We start from the raw sequence: 24,168 nt of genomic DNA on the forward strand, positions 1-24,168 counted from the left end.
TAATTCTAGTCATCCCACACTGGTCAGTACGGGTTGAATATGGGAAGCGAAGACTCCAGACACAGAGTACAGCAATGTATTTCCTGCACTTGCTCCCCGCTGTCCGTCATGCAGCTCCACAGAGTCTATGTGTGTAAGTCGTATTATAAGGATACGTTTCACATTTAAACATTTTGGATTTGAATATGTTTTGCTTTTGATTTTCGGATTATTTACAATTCGTAAGAATGTACAATATATTCATGTGAACAAGAGTGACGAAACCCGATGCCACGTGATACGTGTCGTCGTGAGTGACGTCACAATGGGCGATGTCATGTTTTCTGAGCAATCCAAAACAATGTTTAATTTTCCCTGGATTGTCCGAAATATTGTAGCTAGGCTTGATTTTTTGGATTTACTTTTAGAAACAGAGACATTTGGAACATATATACATATACAATATATTGAATGTACTATATTTGTACTGTATATGTATATAAACTGTATGAGATTGTATATATGTGCATATGTACTTTAATAGTGAAATGTTAAAGATGTGGCCCTGAAATTGCTTGCTCATGCCACTGCTGGTGGAAGGTCCTCCACTAAAGAATGCTCTAGATTGCCCATCGAGATGATATTTGGCCTACTCGTCCATGATGGCCAGACGTCTTGGACACGGTGGGAGTACCCACATTTTACCCCATCACATCTGAACTGCCAATCATCTAACTGCGGTGTCTCCGTTTATACTGCTGAGCATATGTGGGATAATTGAAGAAACCTAGCCATTATTTCAGCTGCCATGCCAGGCGATCGCACTGGAAATCTATAAACTGCAATTCTAGAAATGTAACTATTACACCATGGCAGCATCCCATGGGATTGTATATAAGTGTATATGTATGTCTATATGTACTTTACGTGTATATGTACTTGTGTATAGCCTTAGTAGGTGCTTGCTGATACTCATTGTTCAGTCTGTATTGCTATACAGGAGATCTGTGTGAGTTCTACATCTGACACATGAGTGTATGTGCGTGTGTGTTTGTATGCATTTGTCTGTATGCATGTGTCGGGCCAGTACCTAGTGATGTCACGGTCCTTGCTGAATACTCCAAAGAAAAAGGAGATCAGGCCGACGATTGCAGCGAAGATCAGCATCTTTGTGTAGAAGCCGAGCCATGCAAAATAGAGCCCCACTTGCTCCCCGAAGTATGACCTGTGCCGACAACATCACTCGCACACACAGCGCAAACATCACCAACCGCACATGGCACCAGTGGTGTAGCTATCGAATATGTAAGCAAGGACCATGGGCTGGAGGGAAATGTGAAGAGCAGGGAAGGCATGGGCAAATGCTATTCTGGAACTCCATTTCCCCAGACATCTGTGCTATCAACTCCCAGCTAGCATTCAAGTCCAGCCTTAGGACCTTTCTGGACAGAGCACGTCCCTAAGAGGTACGATGGCATGTGGTCGAGACTAAGAATGATGTGGCAGTCAAGAGAAGGAATGCGTCTGAGAGGATGTGCACCACAGAGATTTAAGTAATGAAATCAGCATGTGTGCAGGAGCCACATGGATCGTTGCATCAGGAGACTGGGAGAGATGGCGAAGGCTTGGGGAAGTCTTCATCCAGCAGTGGATAGGGCATGAACTTACCGCACAAGGTCAAGAGGCTGCTCCTTGAAAGAGCGCCCGGCTCTCGCCCACTCCCGTCGCAGCGTGTTGCGGTCGCCCAGCGTGTTCGGGTTTTTGGTGGGATGAACAGACTCACTCTGACATGGGGAAAGCAATTGTTAGTCACAAACACTGCATGGACATTCACAAATTACCAGCTCCACCCCCCCAAAACTCTGCCGTGGTGCTGCTGTGGTGTAATGGTGTTGCACACTTGCACACTGCACTGGACATGGGAACGACAGTTAAAACAATGACCACGTTTCTTAATCACGCTGCTTCTTCCCAGCAAGCAGTGTAAATGGGTGCACCCACAGTTAATCTATTGGTTGTTCACGTGTTGTGGGATGAAGTGTGGGTACTTCTAATTCTTCCAAAGACTTCAGTCCCACGTGAAATAGTCGGCCAAATACCCTTGAGAATGGCTCTCTAGAGTGCTCGTGGAGTCCTTTCCAATGCATGGATATTGAACTTCTTTTGCACCGTATGTAGCCAACCATGCAAATCAGAGGTGTGTTTAGTGAGCTGGGGAACCTGGACACCTATGCGGCGCATCTCTGTGGGACACTAATGTTAAGTATGTGGTAAGCTTTAGACTATGCAATAGCGTCCTAAACAGGTGTGCAATTCAGGTGTTGTACATAGGCCTCCCGTAAGGTGTCAGTGTGCCCTCCACCCCCTACCCCCCCAACAACTTACGTCATGCAGTGGATAGGCTGCAGTATAGCAGCCATTTTCAATCATTTGGTTGATATTTAATATGTTCGTGCTGTCTTGTGGCATGGGGTTTTGCAGCATGTAGTGGACCTGTGTGAGCACACATGACACACATGACAAACATTACATGCATGAAACATAGGGCTGGGTGGGTAAGCTATTATTGACTCACTCCACTCTGAAATGTTTCCCCCTCTCCAACCACCACCAGCCTACACAGTTATAATGGGCCCACAACTCTTATTGAGTCCCGACTCGGAAAGGTCCATAGAACACTCCAAAAACTGAAGCAGATATGTACCGATTTCAGCAAGTACAATATCCAGATTTCAAGGAGACATTTTATGCATGCTTCCCATGCACAAAGGCAATTTATTCAGAATACAATACTATCAAAACCCCAAATGCCCATAATATTGGCTCGACAGGATACCTGCTCACCAAGAACCATATCAACAGTAGTCTTTCATTCTTTTGTTGTGCAGGGGAGAGTGATTGAGGGGACGTGGTTATATAATGTGGGCAGGACTTACAAAGGGTGGGGCTGCTAGCTCACCATGTCTCCTGGTTAAGCATCCCAAAAATTTGGTAGCTTTCTCTACAGGGACACATATTACCACAACCCCTAAATCATAAATCCAGGCATTCTTAATAAACCATAATGATTTACACTTCTAACCACATGTCACTCAGAGATCGCAAGTTGCGATACAGAGCTGAAAACTTTAATTAAAATGATAAAAACACGACAAAACCCTATTAAATTAACTTGTTTTTGCAAAAAAACCACCTCATTCTGGCATTATTTATACAGCATTATTGATACAAACGTACGATTTGGCTGCGTACGGCCGGTGGGATGAGGACGTCATGATCCTTTATAGGATAGATGTCCTGCTGCGAACGCCGGTAGGGTGCCGTGAAATAGTCCGGTTGTTTGGGCACGGCTCCCGGCTTCAGGTGGTGAATATTTCCCAGGTAGTGAAGAGGCCCACTGTCTGAGCCTGACACCTGGGGGAGGTCGCTCTCCTTGAGTGGCACCTGTTTGATTTTAAATGTATTAAACCCTTTGCCTCGAGCACATGGAATCATCATCAGCCAAAATCAGTCCACGAATGGATGAAGGTCTCCCCAAGTTGTTGCAATCTATACAAGTCCTATAATACAACAAGTCCTTTAATACAACAAGTCCTATAATACAACAAATCCTATAATACAACAAGTCCTATAATACAACGTTCTATACAAGTCCTATAATACAACAAGTCCTATAATACAACAAGTCCTTTAATACAAGTCCTATAATACAACAAGTCCTATAATACAACAAGTCCTATAATACAACAAGTCCTATAATACAACATTCTATACAAGTCCAATAATACAACAAGTCCTATAATAATACAAGTCCTATAATACAACAAGTCCTATAATACAACAAGTCCTATAATACAACAAGTCCTATAATAATACAAGTCCTATAATACAACAAGTCCTATAATACAACAAGTCCTATAATACAACAAGTCCTATAATACAACAAGTCCTATAATACAACAAGTCCTATAATACAACATTCTATACAAGTCCTATAATACAAGTCCTATAATACAACAAGTCCTATAATACAACAAGTCCTATAATGCAACAATTAATATGCCAAAAGCCTCCACTGCATATCCCACCCACTCTTCAAGTTGTCCCACCAATATCCCCAGTCATGAGCACACGCACATGAGCCAATCTTATCTCGCCATCTCTATGATATACATCATCTTGGGCACGTTCTCTCCTTCTGCTGCCACTCCAATGTCATTTTCGGCCAGCAGACATCATCCCTTCAAGCAACGTGCCCTTCCCGAGCCCATTCACTTTTCTAAAAAGAGTCAATATGTTGCTAATATGCATATTTTTCCAAATGTACGTTTTTCTAATCCGTTTGTATATTTACGTCTCTCGATATCTCGTAATGTCAGTGCTACGATTATTATCGTTGAACGTCATAAATTATAATCATCACAATCATCACCCTCACCATCATACTCTGTATCACATGCATGATCATCGCAATTATCATCACAACCATGACGAATCTTCACAAACATTATTGTCATCACATTCATTATCACCATCATAATCACAATCATCACCACAATCATCATCACAATCATCGGCATCATCATGATCATCATTACAATGACCATCAGAATCTTGCCTGGATGTGTAGAATCTCGGCATAGGTGGTGAGTGGGTTCCATGGCGCGTGTACTTTCACAAAGGTGGTGCGTCCGCTCACCGACTCCTAGTGGATGGCACGAAGTTCATCGTCAGACTCTAGATGAGTGCATTTAGTTGTATTTATTAGACTTTGTTTGACCAGGTGAGAGTTCAAGGGAACCGGATGGTCTCATTTGGAAGAGTGTCCACGGCCGCGTGGATTTTCGTGCTTGTGTCACGTGTTGTTAGCACCTCGTGCCGATCAACGTGTGGCACAACCCAAAAGCAAATTGCATAATGTACGTGCAGTTATCGAACACTTATTACTACAGTATAAATAGCTGGCATGCCACATTAAGGTGGAGACTGTTATACCCTCCAGTATAAATGGGTAAGCCACAATTAATCCATCTTAAGATTGTGCATGGTGGGGTAAAGTATGGGTATTCGCTATCTCTTTCAAGACGTCTGGCAAGCATAGAAGAGTAGGCCATATACCCTCCAGCGGGGATCTTTAGCGCTCCTACTCAAGGAATGTATGCCAGCAGTGATATTATGAAGCAATCACAGTCTAACACCTTTTTATTTGTATACAGTGTCTGTCATCTATAGCAGAGAGACACGCAGGAAACTTACCTCCTTGGGTTCAATCTCGAGATCTAGCCCCATCTTCATCAGGCTTGCCTGATATTCGGTCCTCTTCTTCTGTCAAACAAAATTGACCATCTGTGTTATACATTGTTCTCAGTTGTGTCACTGTGGGAGTCAAGTCAAGAGGTGAGGAAACTTCTTGAACTCTTACAGTGAGTAGAGCCTCACATGGGAATCAATCAGAGAACGGCTCTGCAAAGTAGCATCACTGAACTGCTTCAGTCGGTGTCACTTCAGCAGACCTTAATAAAATAAAAATTTGCACAGCTCTTTGTCAATCAACTGTTTGAGTTCACCTTATTTGTTACAGGGATGGTCTCACTTAGCTAGTTGCTTTGCTATTTTACAAGGGAGATAGATCCATTGTGCGTGGGTACAATAGCAACAAAATAAACAAAAACATCAATATTGCAGAGAATGCATACTGGGTACTTCAGCACTGTTGTAATAGTTTTCCATTTGGCAGTTAGAATGTGGATATTACATGTATCCTGTAAGTTATGTCTGGGTGTCGGTGTTTGCAATATGAAAGTGGTGTATTTATTTAGGAGTTATGGATGGAGTGTGATACGTAACGATAATTGATTGTTGTTCGCCAAAGCAGTGAGGCGTATGGTTCAGGGTATGGATGTGCGAGTTGAGTGATGGGAGTCTAGCGTTCATTGACTAGCGTGGTCTGCAGTTGACGATACAGTTTGATAAAGGATGTATACTGTGGATTTAAAGACTCGTATGGAGGTGGCAGGGTGACTCAGCAGTCAGAGAGCTGAGCTGGCACCACTGCGTCAAACCTAGGTTTAGAGGCGTGTGGTGTTGCACGTGGGGAGGGGTGATAATGCTGGGTGCAGGAAGGTGCAGCATTATTTGTAGGTTCCTCGTTCTCACCTGATTGTTGATGGCGTCCTGAGAATGGACCTCATCATCGAACGCGAGGATGAAATCGATCCGACGGACTCCATCGCAAAAGTAGACAGTGTCCTACACGCAAAGGCAAGCACACACACGAATATGAGAGATGTAATAGCTTATGCATGAAATGTATATTTATTCATAAGCTCATGATACATGTATCAGGACATAAGTTAATCTGCTATTTGTATGCAAGTTGTTTATTGCTATGATGATGTACTAGTTTACCCAGGAAAACCTCAATGAGTTTACATTTTTATTTTCAAGGAGGGTCCTACCAAGTTCTGTTTTTTTGCAGTCGAGAACGAAGTTGCTTAGTTTAATTCCAATTGAATAATTTGCATGTATTTTTTCAGCATTGGTACGTTTGGCCAATACCAGTTACACTGTGTCATTTAGCTATGGGAGGAAACCAGAGACCTGGAGAAATATGTACACAAAGCATCTAGCCCCTGTGCATTATACAAAAAACATCAGTATTTTCTAAAGTGCATTGTGGTAATGGTATCTTAAACCACCATCAAAATAAAGGTGAGCAAATGTGACAGACTAACAGCAGCAGTTATGCAGTGATATGCAACTGTGGACCGGTGTAATCCTCATTCGGATTCATCAGCACAGTATAGTCACCAAAATGCACTGCTGCAAAGGCTGCAAATCTATAAATGAGGAGCAGCCATGTCTACACTTTGGGGCCCATTAGTTGGCGAATGCAAACAACTAAATCTGTAAATACCAGGAATCTCCCATCTTTGACATTAGCCAAGTTAATTTATAGGCTGTGCAAATCCACGTTGTGCCGCATCGTACCTGGGCCAGGGTAGATTGAAATGATGACGTCGAAAAGTCTTGTGGCACCGTTGAAGGCTGAGCCTCATGCCCCTCCGCTCCCTCCTCCTCATTCATTCTCTCCACGAGCTCTGCATAGGTAATGTGGGGGTAGAGGGTTCATTGCATTAGGGACAGGGGAGGCAGGTGCAGGGATGGGAATGTCGGTAAAGAACCGCACATGGTACTCATGTGTAAAGCTTTCTCATAAATGTCGACGCTGCTCCAGTGTGAGTACACCTGTGGTATAAAGTTGTATTACCATTAGGGGACTTTTACCCCATTGAATATCGTACACTTTAACAAAGCCGTGCCCAGCATGGTCAGACACAAACCAGGGCAAAAAATATTAGTTGGAATATGCAAAGTCATTTTTGCCCTGACAGCTTGTCAGCTATACTCTTTGGTTCTTTCGGTAAAGTCACGTAGGTGGAAAAAAAAATAGAAATAGAAATAAATCACGACGTTTCGAATGCAACATAAGCACTCATCATCAGGTGTGACAACCACAGCAAGGAAACTGTTTTACTGAAGTGGGAGAGAAACCAGGGTTAGGGCAGTTAAATAAGTCAGAGAGGGGGAGAGTGGGGGGTGAATGGGGCGAGGAGTGCGAGCGCTGCAAGCGCTGCAGAGACGCTGAGAGTACAAAAAGAGGCAACATAATTACTGCCAAGATGGAAGCTTGTCATCTTCTGCGAGAGCTTCCCCGTGACCACACAGATCATGGTGGTTACTTGACCACATTTCAATTGAAGTGCTGTCGTCCCGACAGTTCTGTTCCTTCATCTGAAGAAGGCCACTTGTGTTGTGGCCAAAACGTCGTGATTTTTGTTGTTTTATTTTTTACCTACGTGACTTTACCCAATAGAACCAAAGAGTATGGATCCTTGCAGTCACGAAAGCTTCAAATCCACATTTCACCACTCTGGTTAATGTGGGTTGGTGAAGACGTATAGTATGTATAGTACAACCAATTTTGATGGACTGCCCTTTGCTGCCCACCATGTAGCCCGACACTACACTTTTAGACCTGTTATGCACTATCCTGGCTCAAACCCTGCTGAGCGTCCGATTAAAACACTGACGAGATCTCAATATTTAAAAGTGGCCCAAAGCCCCGTCATAGCACGAACATTACACTTTACCTATCTCAACAAATGTGGACATCATGAATCTTTGGTCTAATCTCAGATCTTGTGAGTTAGAACTCGGGGGCTCCTCATGCACAGCCAGCCAAGGATAACTCCCCGCTATAGTGACGTCACAGGAAAAGGACGTGACGTCACCTAAATATGGGCGTGGTCAAAAGCGGCCCCATCCCCCGCTCTTCCCGACCTTGCTTCCCCCCTTGCCGAGGTTACCCACATGAACAATAATAATAAATCATAGATGTACATTATGAAAGAATCAATTATTTTTCACAAAACTGCTCCTGTACGACCTTTTGCCAATCCCCTGCTGGAGAGCCTCTTGACGATTGCACGAATCGTGTTGGTTATTTGCACATACTTCACCATGCCGGTGAGTATGGGTTGGTAAAGGAAAAGGAGGAGCATTAACGTACAAACAAAAACCTATTTTACTAGAATGCCTTCTGCTTCCCATCATGTAGCATGTAACACCTGGTATGCGCTATCCAGACTCCAACCTCCTTAACGTTAGATGGAGACATCTGGCACATCCCCAGCAGTTTTGTCTACAGGCTCAACATATAACACAAACACACCTCCCTAACACTAACGTTAAACTTTACCTATCTCGACGAAGGTAGACATCGTGAATCTTTGATTTTTTTCGAATTCAGAGTCAGAAGTCAGGAGCTCCTCGCGTGCACAGGCAGCCCACGATAAAGTCCGACCCAGAATGATGTCACCGTGACGTCAGTTAAATATGGGCGTGGCCTGAATGTGGGTGTGGCCAACAGCGGCGGCTTCCCCGCCCCCCGCTGCCCCTCCCCGCAGGTTTCTCTCAACCCTCAGTGCGCATGCGCGGGCGGCATGTCTCGGACATCGCCTTCAGCGGCCGTTGGCGACGCGGTGGTTGTGGCGGGAAAATTAATTTAAAAAAACTTCTCCGAATAACCGCGACCTTTAACTACCCTCACGGATAATCCACACGGATCTCTGGACGGCAAGGCGAAGACGATCAATGGAATAATCTCCGGTGAGAGACGGAGAGAGATGGGCAGGCGTGAGGGCGAGCCAGGTTCAACTTTGTTGAACGCTGAGCGCAGAGTGAATGGGGTTTATACTCTTTGGTTCTATTGGGTAAAGTCACGTAGGTGAAAATAAAATAACAATTTTCACCTACGTGACTTTACCCAATAGAACCAAAGAGTATGGATCCTAGCAGCCACGAAAGCTTTAAATCTAGAATTGAATGGGGTTTGCTTCACTCAGCACGCGACTTGGACACTTCGGTGTGCAAAGTGTTGTCTGGTTGTGCCGTGTAAAGGAGGAGGACATTCAGTAAATGTCGTTGGTTTGTTAATGGGAGTGTGTGGCACGGTAATGGACTGGGTACGACTTACAACACAAGTTCTGCTCACATTGCACGCTAAGGGTTAGCACGGCGATTACTACGCGTGCATTTATTAGTTATTGTTTATGTTAAAAGTAGTATTGATTGTTAAGACAATAATGTTTAGTATTTGTAGGTGAATCATTTCAATATTGTACAGTATAGCATTGTCCTGCTGTGTGGCTCTCAGGTGGCGGGCATCAGTGCAGCAATATCCAGTACATGGTTGTAATGTACTTCTATAGCCCCCTGCCACCAGTGCAGCAATATTCAGTACGTGGTTGTAATGCACTTCTATAGCCCCCTGCCATCAGTGCAGCAATATTCAGTACGTGGTTGTAATGCACTTCTATAGCCCCCTGCCATCAGTGCAGCAATATTCAGTACGTGGTTGTAATGTAATTCTATAGCCCCCTGCCACCAGTGCAGCAATATTCAGTACGTGGTTGTAATGTACTTCTATAGCCCCCTGCCACAAGTGCAGCAATATTCAGTACATGGTTGTAATGCACTTCTATAGCCCCCTGCCACTGGTGCAGCAATATTCAGTACATGGTTGTAATGTACTTCTATAGCCCCCTGCCACCAGTGCAGCAATATTCAGTACATGGTTGTAATGCACTTCTATAGCCCCCTGCCACAAGTGCAGCAATATTCAGTACATGTTGTAATGTACTTCTATAGCCCCCTGCCACCAGTGCAGCAATATTCAGTACGTGGTTGTAATGCACTTCTATAGCCCCCTGCCATCAGTGCAGCAATATTCAGTACGTGGTTGTAATGCACTTCTATAGCCCCCTGCCATCAGTGCAGCAATATTCAGTACGTGGTTGTAATGCACTTCTATAGCCCCCTGCCATCAGTGCAGCAATATTCAGTACGTGGTTGTAATGTACTTCTATAGCCCCCTGCCATCAGTGCAGCAATATTCAGTACGTGGTTGTAATGTAATGTACCAGTGCAGCAATATTCAGTACGTGGTTGTAATGTACTTCTATAGCCCCCTGCCACAAGTGCAGCAATATTCAGTACATGGTTGTAATGTACTTCTATAGCCCCCTGCCACCAGTGCAGCAATATTCAGTACATGGTTGTAATGCACTTCTATAGCCCCCTGCCACAAGTGCAGCAATATTCAGTACATGGTTGTAATGTACTTCTATAGCCCCCTGCCACCAGTGCAGCAATATTCAGTACGTGGTTGTAATGCACTTCCATAGCCCCCTGCCATCAGTGCAGCAATATTCAGTACGTGGTTGTAATGTACTTCTATAGCCCCCTGCCATCAGTGCAGCAATATTCAGTACGTGGTTGTAATGCACTTCTATAGCCCCCTGCCATCAGTGCAGCAATATTCAGTACGTGGTTGTAATGTACTTCTATAGCCCCCTGCCATCAGTGCAGCAATATTCAGTACGTGGTTGTAATGTACTTCTATAGACCCCTGCCATCAGTGCAGCAATATTCAGTACGTGGTTGTAATGTACTTCTATAGCCCCCTGCCATCAATGCAGCAATATTCAGTACGTGGTTGTAATGTACTTCTATAGCCCCCTGCCACCAGTGCAGCAATATTCAGTACGTGGTTGTAATGTACTTCTATAGCCCCCTGCCACCAGTGCAGCAATATTCAGCACGTGGTTGTAATGCACTTCTATAGCCCCCTGCCACCAGTGCAGCAATATTCAGTACGTGGTTGTAATGTACTTCTATAGCCCCCTGCCATCAGTGCAGAAATATTCAGTACGTGGTTGTAATGCACTTCTATAGCCCCCTGCCACCAGTGCAGCAATATTCAATACGTGGTTGTAATGCACTTCTATAGCCCCCTGCCATCAGTGCAGCAATATTCAGTACATGGTTGTAATGTACTTCTATAGCCCCCTGCCACCAGTTCAGCAATATTCAGTACGTGGTTGTAATGTACTTCTATAGCCCCCTGCCACCTGTGCAGCAATATTCAGTACGTGGTTGTAATGCACTTCTATAGCCCCCTGCCACCAGTTCAGCAATATTCAGTACGTGGTTGTAATGCACTTCTATAGCCCCCTGACATTGTGCAGCAATGTTCAGTACATGGTTGTAATGCACTTCTATAGCCCCCTGCCATCACCAAACTCACACTGACCAGCGTGGTGAAGTATGGTAAATAACCCCTCCCCCTGGGAGCTGCATAGCATGGGACAGCTGTCAGCCAGCAATGGATTGAAAAAGGAGCTGTACTCCGCACACGTTGTTATTCAGGGTAGGGTAAGGAACTTGGAGGTTTGGTATGCATAATGTGCTCGGAAAGTATTATATTCTGTATGTGTGTTGAATCTCTTTCGCACCTTACCAAGCCCACCGTGCTCTTCGGAGGTGCGATAATATATAAATATAAGTAGTCATACTGCTGTAATACCACTATTAATATTTAGCATTCATTTTATTAGTAGTACGGTAATTTGTTGATATGCAGGTGTACATGCCAAACGTTAACCAATGTTAAATGTTAAGCCTTCTCTTTTGAATACAGTGTGTTTTAAACATGGAGTTGTCTCCAGCTAATTCTTAAATGTATATCATTCATAATGTAGTAGTAGGCAGGTAGTGCATTTATGACACTTCAATTGTACATAGAGCTTGCAGGTGTGATGAAGGAAACCATGGGAAAGGCTGGAATTTTTGTTGAAAAAAGGACAACAGCCACAGTAGCTTAAGAGACCTAACGCTGAAGCTGCTAACGCGAAGTGGTCGACACTTGCCCATGCGTTGTGACGTCGGACCCACTTTCCGCACACAGCAGCTCCTCATGGTGCCCCCCATACCAGGACCAGTGGTGACCTGGTAGCCACAGCCATTCCTCTCCCTGGCCCCATCCGGTCCGGGCATCCCAAATCGTACAAAATGAACTGCAACGGTGGTGAGACAAACAGCCCTTCGGGCGACAGCACGGTGACGGACACAAGCCCTCGTGGCAGCCAGGGCAGCTCGCTGTTCCGGACCGGAAGCGGGGGCTAGCGCAGCCCTGTGGTGTGCGGAGAGCAGTGCTGCTCGTAGGCGAGCAGTGCGCTGGACGCCTACATCGAGGACTTTGAGCAGAGCGGAATCTGTGCGTCACCGCCACCCAGGATACGTGCAGAGCACAGCGCCGCGCAGCATGGCTGAGCGGAGACGCGCGGAGGAGAGGAGGATGCACAGTGTGGATGAGGGTGGGTTGCGCCTCTCGCCACGCGAGGAATCGCTCCGTGGTGCTTGCGCTCGAGTGGCTATCGAGTGTGCACGCGGTGCAATGGTATTGAAGCTATAGTAATAGGTTTTTACCCTTTTATCTGGCACAAACACTGACACCTTTATACAAGGGATCATGTTTGCAATAACCACAACACAAGTAGTCAAAATGCAAACAAAAAAGACAACTGATAATATGCACTGTCCTTGAATTTGATTGGTCCACACCCGAAACGGCTTTTCTGAGATCCCAGTCTCCACTGGTGTTGGACCAGAAGACGCCAAAAGGCGTCTTCTTATTCTTAGCGTCTTCTTGTTTGCATTTTGACTACTTGCGTTGTGGTTATCGCAAACATGATCCCTTGTATAAAAGTGTCAGTTTTTGTGCCAGATAAAAGGGTAAAAACCTATTACTATATCTTGTTACTGGCAAAGGAGGTCTCATAAGGTATCGAAGCTAGTTGACTGGAGGGGGGATAATTGGAGAGGAGAACCCCATTTTTTTTGCTTGTACTGGGTGCTTGTCAATTATGCTATGCTATCATGAATGTAATGTAATTCCCCTAGAAAAAAAAACCCTTAATAAGGTCTAAAGATACATTTTCGTGAGAGTCCCACACTGGGATGCTTGGCAAATTCCATTAATGAGTTCATTTTATGTCAGAGAAAACTATCCACAGTAAGCACACGCATATGAGAGGATAGCATAGGTCTGAACAGATAGGTCGGTGCATGCATTTCTTTCTCCTGTCATCTTCCAGCAACTTCACTGATTATCGAGTTTGTAAAGTTTGTGAAATCTAAGTTCTCCTCCAACCTTTGTGTCAAAATTTGCAGATCCTAGACTGGACACATCTGAAGTTTAAACAATAACAGCTCATGCACTGATTTATCCCATATTCTCACAAACTCCACAAACGGATAACATCATTAGTTACTGATGGTGCAAAGTAAGGCAACATTGCAGGATTGCCGTTCAGGGGTCAAGGAATCTAGGGGAGAGCAAATTTATTGTGTACCAGTAAAATGTCTGTGGGTCTTACATTGCAGGTGGCATGCTGCTTGTGGAGGACCTCATCTCGGGCACGTGCAGCCTCACTGCTGTGCTGCAGCGGTCGTGGCTCATAGCCCGACGGTCAGTCTAACCACGGACCAGCTCCTAGCGGCGCCAGTTGACGGTTCCTCCAAGTCCTTGCTCCGCTCGCCTGGCACCCACCGAGACCTCGCAGTGTCGCACAGAGGCAAGCGGTCATCTCTCGGGGTCACCGCGCACAGCCTCGGCGCATCATTGGTGAGGGGCAATAAGCCAACTGAACGGTTGAGCTCAACAGCGAGAAGCAACAAGGCCCTGATGCCATTAAATTTGTCGGCAAAGCCCGAAAATTATTTCTTTTCTAACCAGAAGAATGTTTTGTTGTACTTACGGAGCAGTGAAGCAACTAGGCGTGAGCACTTGCCGAACGGCGGCTGTGCGACAAGTACCTATCCCAGGTGGTTGACAAGCCAAAAGGATAAGCTGGATGTGTCGGGGATCACGAGCATTCCTGAGCTCAGGTACCCGGCCTGGCTGCGTGACTGCGATGTGGACTCCCAGACCAGCAGCCACGAGACGGATACCAGCACGAAGAGAGCAGGTGCCGCTCGAGAGCCTGCAAAGCAGACCAAAGTACCCAGAGTGGCTCAAAGTTTTGGATATCTCCGGCCTTACGAATGTAGCCAACGAGGAGCCCGTGTCAGAGGACCATAGATCCCTAGGTGTGTGTGTATATATATAGTCTGTATATAGCAGATGACATTTCATATGTTTTCAGGTACATATTCAGTCTTTTCTCACAGAGACGGCTGAGCGGCCACCCATGTGGTTGTGACGTGCGATGCGTGATTCTTGATGCACAGCCTCATTGGAGGAGCTGCTGAGCAGGGCGCACATGGAGTTGGACTCCCCCGGCTTGGAGGCCCCCTCCCCGGGCAGCTTCAACACGGACGTCTTTCTAGGGGCTGATCGTCCCTGGGAAAACCCCTCCACGCCATTGTGAATTTATCTTTATATCAACACTCACGCACAGCATAGAGGCTGCACCGCCTCTAAGTATGATGTCAGATTTTGAATGTTATAAGCTAAGCAGGTAAGCCTGGTTATTACTTGGATGGGAGACTATTTGGAAATAGCATATATTATAGATTTTGGCTGCTAGGTAACCAGGAGTTAGTAATACAGCAATGGAATCTTGAATCTATATCCGGAGTTTTGCATTTTACTCCCTCTGTTTTCACCGGGTTCTCCGTTTTCCTCTCACATACCACTCGCTGATGAAATTTGCAAAATATCACTGCCAAACCCTCCTGAGACTTGGTGAGATTTTTCTGGCTTCCACCTTGATAATAAGTCAACCAAGTAATTTTCTCTCAATCGTGTCTTCTCAGGGCCGTGTACCACCTGTCGCGTCTGAAAGAGCTGGTTGACACCATCAAGGAGAACAAGGATGGCTGACTACCCGTGATGTAGAAAGCCCGAAAGCATTTTATGGCGGTGGTCGAGGTTTCTACTCAGAAGGATACGTTCGCTTGGTCCTGCTAATTCATGGTTGTTAAACATCAATGGTACTTCAGGTGCTGTGGTGTGAATCGCAATTACTTGTGAACTTGTGGGGCCCATGGGGCACAGTAATTGCCCTGTTAATGGAAGTGCCACAACAAAGTATTGGAAAAATGTGATAAAGTTCGTTCAGGGTTGGAGTTAGTGAATGGTTGCAGCAGTATTTTGCACAGCAAATCCATACAGACTCAAATGTCACTTGAAATAGAACGCATATGTGAACAATATTGTGAGCACAACTAAACTAATTTTGGTTTTAGCCATTTTGGAAGGAGACTACTTTATTGGGAACATACATGCTAGTATTTGTGTAGTTATAAACATTTGGGAAATCACTGTAAAAGTACATTTGCTTATTTAGATTGCACTATACCTGTATTGTAAAATTTCAGAACCTTTTATGTAATTTGTAATCAATAAACCAAAGTTGCATATTGTATGCAACCCATGACTTGGATTGTTTTTATCATGTCTTGTTTAGCATGGTTGGTTATGTACCGTGTGAAAGAAATTCAACATACATTAAATATTTTCTGATATTTGAATGTTTATATTGTACATGTATATTTATTTTACAATAAATCTGAGACAAAGGCTTATACACATGGAATTGAAAATATTCAGCTATGATTTGTATTTCTCAAGTATTTTAAGAAAAGTCAGCGAGTCTCGTGACATGTCTTCACATTTGGGAGTGATGATTGTGATGGATATACAGGCATTAACCTGCTTACATTCCTAGAGTATGTAAGGTGAATTTGGGCATTCTGGGTGATTGGGTTTTAGGCCAAACACAGGCAGATGGTGGGGGATAGATGTTTTCAAGCATCTATTAATTATTCATCGGCATGTACTATCTTACTATGATGTAAAGTTCAAAAACATGGTTCATGAAGGGAATGGAATAAAAACTCAACTGTGCACAAGTATGGAGGAATTAATACTTGGAATTCAATGCAAAGATCTGGCCATATGGCATTTACTGGGCACCAGGGTTGCCAAACAACACGTGAAAGATGTGTATCAGGCACAGCCTCTGCATTATGAAAAAAATATCACTTCCTGAAGAAGTGCATTTTGCTTCTCCTGTCTTAGGTCACCATCAAAATAAATTAGAGCAAATGTGACTCGACTGACACAGGCAGCATTTATACTTGTGAAGTGTTCTCCTTCCGACGTGTGGTGTGTGTCGCACACACTGTCGGAGACGAGGTAGTTGCAGGAGACATCGTCTCTTTATTATCTTGTTCACACCAACTCCGGCCTCACTCTCTCGACCACGTTGCCATAGAGCCCGGCCTAGACACGACCCTGTCCGTGTTGCACCGACGGCGTCGACCGAGAAGGCCAACTACTGTCTGGCCACGCAATGATCGGGCGAATGCGGTGGCAACGACAGCGACGTCGAGACGAGTCCACTCCCAGAACCGGCAGCCCGGAGCTGTCGCTCTCCGCTGCTTATATTATATTCTATATTCTACTCGGTGCGGCTTGGCTCTGCCCTATCCACGCCTCCCTTCTCGAACCGACCAGAGGGTTCCAGAGGCTTCCCTATGAGGTCTTCCATGACCCTTGCCCCAATTCCTCTGCCCGGCCGGCACACCCGTATATATGCTCAACGGCGTGTGCGCAAACTTTCCACTGCAGTTGCCGCTGCTGGACAGCAGTCAGCGCTGTGTCACTACACTTGTATGAACACAAGAATTACATAATCACATCTACACTTATATGTAATGGGCTGAGATAGGCGCACACAACTTCTTGGGAGGCAACACTATTTATTAACACCAACACATTACACTTAACATAAATTTCGATTTAAAGCTTTCGTGACTGCGGGCTAACACCAATCCCGAATATCCGCCCCCACAGCCCTTTAAATAACCTCCAATACAGCCCCCCAATCGGCTACGCGTGTACGAGTGACGTCCCTGCCCTCTGACCCCCGACCCCCCCGTCCTGCGCGTGCGATTGGTGTGTCGCTCTAAAACCGACTCCAAAACCCCGCCCCGCAGCCCTTTAAACAATCTCCATTGCCCGGCATCGGCGGCAACGCGTGTGCGAAGGACGTCATTGCCCTCTGACCCCTGACCCCCCGTTCAGTTCGTGTGAGTGGTGCGCGGGGTTGTGTGAGCGGAGACGTCGCGTTTGAGTGGCTGAGAAGCGACAGATTGATTCCAGGCAGCCACGTGCCAGCCCCGAGCTATGCCCCACAAACAGGACCCACGGACCCGAGGGGCTGCGGCGCGAGGAGAGGAGCCGGAGAGCGGCAGCCCTCTCACCGCGAGCGAGGAGTCGAGTAGCGGCTGCTCTCACTCGAGCGAGGAGTCCGGAGCCCGCAGCCCTCTCGAGATCAGCCCTCCCCCAGGGGGGGAGCCGGGGGCCCGCGTCCCCCACAACTGACAACCTGTGTACCAACTGGCCGAGCGAGAGTGTGTGTGTATTTGAGCGCAATCGTGCCAGTGTTTAGCTGTACCAGGGAGTTTGGTGCAGCAGAGTGTTTTGGTGTAGCAGGGTGTCCGGTTTGTGCCGGCACACTACCCTTCTATCCATAATGTCGTAGGGTGAGCTCCATTAAAAGTTAACTCGGACCCCAACCTGTCAAAGCGCCTAATCTCGGAACGTGGTTCTCAACCTCGTACCTCACCCATGCTACGTACCTTTGAGACGTCCTGCTTTTACAAATGTTGATGAACTGGAGGGCAAAGGTCTGGAGGACCCCACATGGAGTCTGGTTTCTCACACCCGAGCCTCCTGTGACATTTCTGGAGGCTTCTCTGGAATCTTTGTCCCATTTATTGAGTGCAGATTTGGCTTACTTCTAGCTTCATCCCAAGACGTCATCCAGTTTGGAAATACCCGAAGGTTGTGGGAGTCGCCCCGTGCTTCAGTTTCTTTCCAACCCTCGTAATGGCCGGATGCTCACCAGCCGGAAGTCTTTTGCTGCTTACACCACGACCGAGGTGTTGAGAGCAACCATCTCGTGGCTGGTCGGCAATGGAGATGGTATTGTCGATTTGGGGAGCGTGAGTCTGTGGCGTTCGTGGTGCTGCTGTCACGGAGGCGACACGAGTTTAGGAAATTCAGTTTTGTGGGTTTCCTGTAGCGAGCACTGAAAGATCCTCTCTTCCTCTTTCTCCACCCTTGTCTCTGCTGTCTCCATGTCCCCGTTCAACTCTTTCTACACCGCTTTCCTTGAATGTGCAGCTGCCTTTACGGCCTCCCCTCTCCCCTTCTCTCCACCTCCAACCCATCTCCGTCGTAATCTCCTCCACTTTGTTCAGGCTCTTCCCTTTCTTCCTCAGTCTATGGATGGGGTTATTGTTTATCGGGCTCTTATACAAAAAATAGAGCTTATTTTAGCCTTTGAATAGGATTTTCTGTTTTCCTTCGGTAGCGTGTTGCACACATAGGGAAGATCGAGCCGCGCCACCGGTTCCCATTATCAAAATCTTTGTCAACTTGTCTCCCTCGGTAGGAATGCCTTTCCTTCTCCAGCAAGCAATTGTCTTCTCTCTCTCCTCCGGTATTTCTTCCGATGGGCTTTCTTAATCTCGCTTGCTGTGTGTATCGACTCTATCATTCAACAAGGGCAAATCAAAAAAATTGCTTTTTTTTCCTCCACTGTTTTACCACTATACCTCCTGAGTGGGTACTCGGAGTTTCATCAAATGTACTATTTGATGAGTCGCTTCCACACAGCACAAAGGCGGTAGCTATCCGAACTGTAAATTTTTCTTCCAATTTCGATAGATTCTCGAATTATTCTTGGGCAGTAGTAGCTAGTTTTGCACAGAACTTCAACATTAAAATCAACTGAGTGTCCTTGTTGGCACGTGTGTTCTGCTACTGCTGAACACGGGTGCCAACAAATAATACATTATTTAAATGCATGCCTATAAAGGGCAGCATACTTCAATAGGGATTACCATTGGTACGGCTATTTTAATACACAATAGACAGGAAGGACAAGATCAAAGGGCTCTCATAATGCACATGCATAATGTACGTTGACTCGGTAATCTCCCCCCCCCCCCCCCACTTTGCGCGAGAGTGTCACAAATCTGGCTGTCGCCTGATGAAGCTAGTTGTAATTACTGGCAAAACGTCGTACTCCAATTGTAAATGTTGTGGCTTGGCTCTCCAAAGTACCAGTGACGAATTGGCTTGTTCTGTTTCCGTGACAACCCTTACTAGTTGGCTGTGTCGAGTGGTGGCGGGTTTTAACGACACGTTTATATATGTATGCGATCTAATCCAAAAAAACACCTCTATGGATGATATTGGGCGCGAAAGCCTACATGTTAAACCAAAATTTAAAATATATACAAAATAACAATAATTTCTAGTTTTCCTCATTCACATCGTGATTCGTATGAAAAGACATGAGATGATTGAGACATGTTAAATCATAAACGTATTTATTAATATATACAGATAGTCCTCGACTGCAATGTCCTTGTCCACGTGCAAACAGAGTTAGGATAGCAGCCTCCTTTAAAAGTCAGAGTAGATTTATACGCTGTAGAAGACAGTTGACGAATCCTCGCTGCTTGATTCCTCCTCGGATCCCTTCAGCAGTGAGTCGTCACCAGTCTTCTTTGCCTGCTCATTCTCCATGTGGCACCGCTGGGGTGGGTGCAATACGCCAGGAGACTCCTTATGCAGTGAGCAGCGAAGCAGGCCCATCTCTGCCTGCTCATCCTCAACGTGGAATTGAGGCGATGGCGGTGAGCTGGGGGCATCGGTGAGGAGGGTGTTACGGAGACGGCCCAGCTCTGCCTGCTGCAGAATCGTCTGTACGACGAAGCGCTCGCGGCGCATGCAGGCGCGCACATGGGATGGCGTGTCCGGGATGATGTATGCAATGCAGGCCTTCGTGAGTAACACCACGTGCTGCACACGTCCACACACAGGTAAAGGATTTTCAGTTTCAGGATTTGCATGTAAAGGGTGCTTACTAAATATAATATGGCAGCATCTCAAAGTGCTTTACATCTCAGGTCAACTATTCCGGGGACCTGCAGCCTAGGGATATTATATTGTTACGTCGTTTTTCCCAATTAAATTAAGTCATTTGAGTAATTTTTGAACATTTGGCAAATTATACCGAGGCACTTTTTTTGAATTACTTAATGGGTTTTTTACGTTCACTATGCAGCAGGCAACATTTATGATGTGCAGTTAATGCACCCACAGTATTCACCTGGGCAGCCGCAAATTACCGCAACAATCAGCAAACACTTACACTCGGCCATGTCACCACTACAAAGATTCCCTGTGTAGCCTTTCACAGACTGAGACAAGTGCATCTATGAAGGGTGGCACACTGCCGGTGGGGGTGGTGTTGCCCTTTATCTCGCCAGTGATGATTTTCACACACTTCATCAAGTACTCATTTTAAGACAGAATCAACTTAAGGGAAGCTCAACACTGGTTCTAATATTTTCCACTGTTGTTGGCTGTGGCCAGAAATAGTACTCCGGTCACACAGGATTGATAGCGCAGTTCACAAACAGCAACGCAGCCGCTCCCCTTCCCACACGCACACATGCTTACGTGTGACAAATTGCATCAACAACATGAATCGTCTGCTGCATGATGAAAGTGAGTATTGTATTACCACTATTATTGGTGATCTCAGAAATACTGTGCAATTGTGAGGTGTAATAGCATTACTGGCATTATCTGTAATGACCCATTGACAATGATCACGGTTTGCTCTGCAGACCTTAACAACTGCTCACAGATGAGTCTATACGATGGTGCAGTAGTGTAAGGCTTTGCACACTAGACTTGCAATCCAGAGGTCACGGGTGTGAATTGATCTTTGGTCGTGGGAGTGTAAACAATGGTGAAAGTTTTTTTACATTCCACTGCCTCTATCCACCTAGCAGTGTAAATGGAATACATCCAGTCAATTGGTCGGCTGAGTTTGGTTCTGTCCAGTGTGGGAACTCCCACATCTTCCCAAGACGTCTGACCAGTGTGGAAGAGCAGTTAAAATACATCTTAAGGGTCTCTCTTGAGCTCCCTATAGCAGGAGCCCTTTTGCCATCAGTGACATGAGCAAGTAATTGGAGGGCTGTACCTTTATCTTTCAATGGGTTTATGAATGTGTGTGTGTCTGTGCATGTTGATGTGTACCTGCATGGCAATGACGAAGGCCAGCTTTGCCGTCAGTACTTGCCAGTACTGCTTGATGACGGAGTAGGCTTGGGGATGATCCGGCGGGTAGCGATAACCTGGATACCTACACACGTACAACCACAAGCACGCATGGACTATATTGAGCAAAGTGCCTCGAAAGTAGAGTTGGCGCTAAATTTAACAAGTATGGTTGTGCACAAACGGTATATGCATTCACAGCCCTTAAAAAAATCCGCTTCTGAAAGAGGGCCTTCCCACAACGTGCAGCTTGTGGGGGCTCTTTTGACAATGGTTCACGCTGGTCCATGCCAGGTTGGTGAAGGCAGGGAGTACAGATAATGGGAGAGCAATATAGCACAACTGTTAATTTTGCTGAACTACCCACTGCTGACAACCTAGCTCCACAGTCGCCTACTGCACCTGCATTGTGCATGGTGATCATCAATCTAAGCACGAACAAGGCTCAAGCCGGCTTGACTTTCGGAATCTAAGATCAGCTGTATTCGTGGTGATTTGATCATAGTCAAGTAAGGTTATATTAAATATCGATCAATATGGTTATATTGATTATAGTTGTGTATGCCAGAAATTCAAAAACGTTAGAGAAAAGGGTTGGTAGATCGCATCAATTTCTTAACTATCTGTGCTGAGGTGACCAGAAGATAGCTGTAGAGCAAGTGGTTTCATGTCTGTGTGAACCTTTAAGCTTCATTTCAATATCATGGGTTCTCCAGGACCTCTTATTGCATCCCACATGCATAAGACCACCTTAAACTGGAATCCCAATGCACGGTCTTCCTGCAAAGGGATCTTGAGACTCAATTAAGCAGTCGTGGATCGATAGATAAATAAATAACATTACTCTTTAGCAAGGTAACAATGAGCTATAATTTATATCAATCTATTATTATATTTCTCTAAGTGGGACTTTGGTTGTGAAGCCATCCCACCCGTACCCACTGCTCCCCCCCTCCAATTCCCCCCCCCCCCACCCCCTTTACTGTCCCCGCCCACCACGCACACTCCTCCCCCAACCCTACCACAACCCCTTACTACCCAACTAAGCCAAACCCTGTGTCCAGGGTAAGGGGCAGGGCGTAAACAGAGGTGGGGCCTAGGGGAAGTGTGGGTCTTAAAAGGAAAGTCACGGAGTGAAAAGAGGAAGAAAACGAGCCTAATCAGGAAGGGGCGGAGCCAGGAGGACGCCACACCCAGAAGGATGTCGCATCTACCTGGACAACACACCCAGACATCAGTGCATCACATTCGCAGGGACTGCACCCCCGATAGCTGGGCATGACACTGAATGGCACAAACCTGCAGGTTGTGTGGATTGCCGGATCAAACCAGGCTGGCAGGATGTTGGGATAATTTTGCTCCTTGAAGTCGCTGATCTTGAAAATTGAAAAGCTGTCCTCCGTGTACCCATGCATTGTAGGCGAACCTGTGCCATACTCTGCTGAGTATCCATAATAATACACCAGGCGTGGGATGATGTCCGTTGTGAACGCCAAGATGCATGACTGTGGAATTAGCATACGGAGGCACAGCGATAGCGGTCACTTAGCATGCAATGATTTGACCAAGGCTTCTGAACATCTTACCTTGGCAATTACATTAATTTTCACAAATACAATTTGGGGGGTTGCTGCCAGAGTGAAATGGTTACCATATAAGGACTTGCAATCTGGCAGTCGTCAGTTCAGTCTCCTGACACAACAGTTGAAGCAATGGATCATTTTCTTAAATCTCCCCCACCTCTGTCCAATTAGCAATATAAATGGGTTCATCACTGTTTTAGCGCAGGTAATTCCACATCTTAGAACATGTCTGGTCATCATGGAAGAGTAGGCCAAATACCGTGTAGAGGGGTTCTCTAGAGCTACCTTTAGTTGAGGCCCTTCTGCCAGCAGTGACATGAGCAAGCAATTGTAAGGCTTTACCTTTTGCGATTTTGGGAGAGAGTGGATAGGAGCGGTGGTGCAGTGATTCGTGCACTGCACTTTGAATTCAGCACACATGCAATTGACTTCCAGCTACGACTAACATCAGTGACGAGTGATACCCGAACCGCTCCTGGTCCCCCACTACACCTCTTCTCAAACCTGCCATGACCAGAATGGTGAAGTATGGTAAAAAGAACCCACACGGCTAACATGACATGTTATGTCACTCATAAGATGGGATATTGAGCGAGAAAGCGAGCGGACAATCTTGCGACTTACATTGGTGACTACAGAGAGGGTGGCAACGATACTCAGAATGTCGGCCCAGGCTCCAATTCCTCTTGCTCGCGAAACCACAGGCCTCCTCATCTTTGTTACGAGCTTCCACGCGTCGACCTGCACTTCGATGATGTTGTTGAGCAGTGCGAGCAATGGCGCAAGTGGAAATGATGCCACGAAGAGAGTGACAAACCCGAATTGGATAACTGGGGTATATTTTGAGAATGGGTAGGGGGGCAAGGATATGATAATGAGTGAAACAGGATATAGACATACACTCTTAATGCTGTTATGTTGTGATTACTTTAAGCAAACAAAACATGTTTTCAATGCATTGAATGTGTTTTAGTCAAAGGAGACCCCAAAATATGGTCACATTTTCGTGTCATTTGTTCACAAAATTATCGTGTCCATTACATTGGCCACTGACATGCGACCAGCCACTACCATCTTTAATGCTCAGCTCTGGTTCACCTGGGT

The 24,168-nt window shown here is 45.8% G+C and overlaps 1 long non-coding RNA gene across 3 annotated transcripts; it reads left to right on the plus strand.

Moving 5' to 3' along the window:
• Positions 1-8,928: 8,928 nt before the first annotated feature.
• Positions 8,929-15,770, plus strand: LOC142930152 (uncharacterized). 3 transcript variants are annotated; one of them, XR_012946155.1, is made up of 4 exons: positions 8,929-9,150; positions 12,535-12,698; positions 13,768-14,008; positions 14,614-15,770. It is a non-coding gene; the product is annotated as an uncharacterized LOC142930152 (long non-coding RNA). The 3 variants fall into 3 exon arrangements; XR_012946157.1 differs by having other exon boundaries at positions 8,941-9,150; positions 12,618-12,698; XR_012946156.1 differs by lacking the exon at positions 12,535-12,698 and having other exon boundaries at positions 8,971-9,150.
• Positions 15,771-24,168: the final 8,398 nt, after the last annotated feature.

Source organism: Petromyzon marinus, chromosome 37 (genome assembly GCF_048934315.1).
Source record: "Petromyzon marinus isolate PM22_M1 ecotype Great Lakes invasive population chromosome 37, UKy_Petmar_22M1.pri1.0, whole genome shotgun sequence".
NCBI classification, from domain to species: domain Eukaryota; kingdom Metazoa; phylum Chordata; class Hyperoartia; order Petromyzontiformes; family Petromyzontidae; genus Petromyzon; species Petromyzon marinus.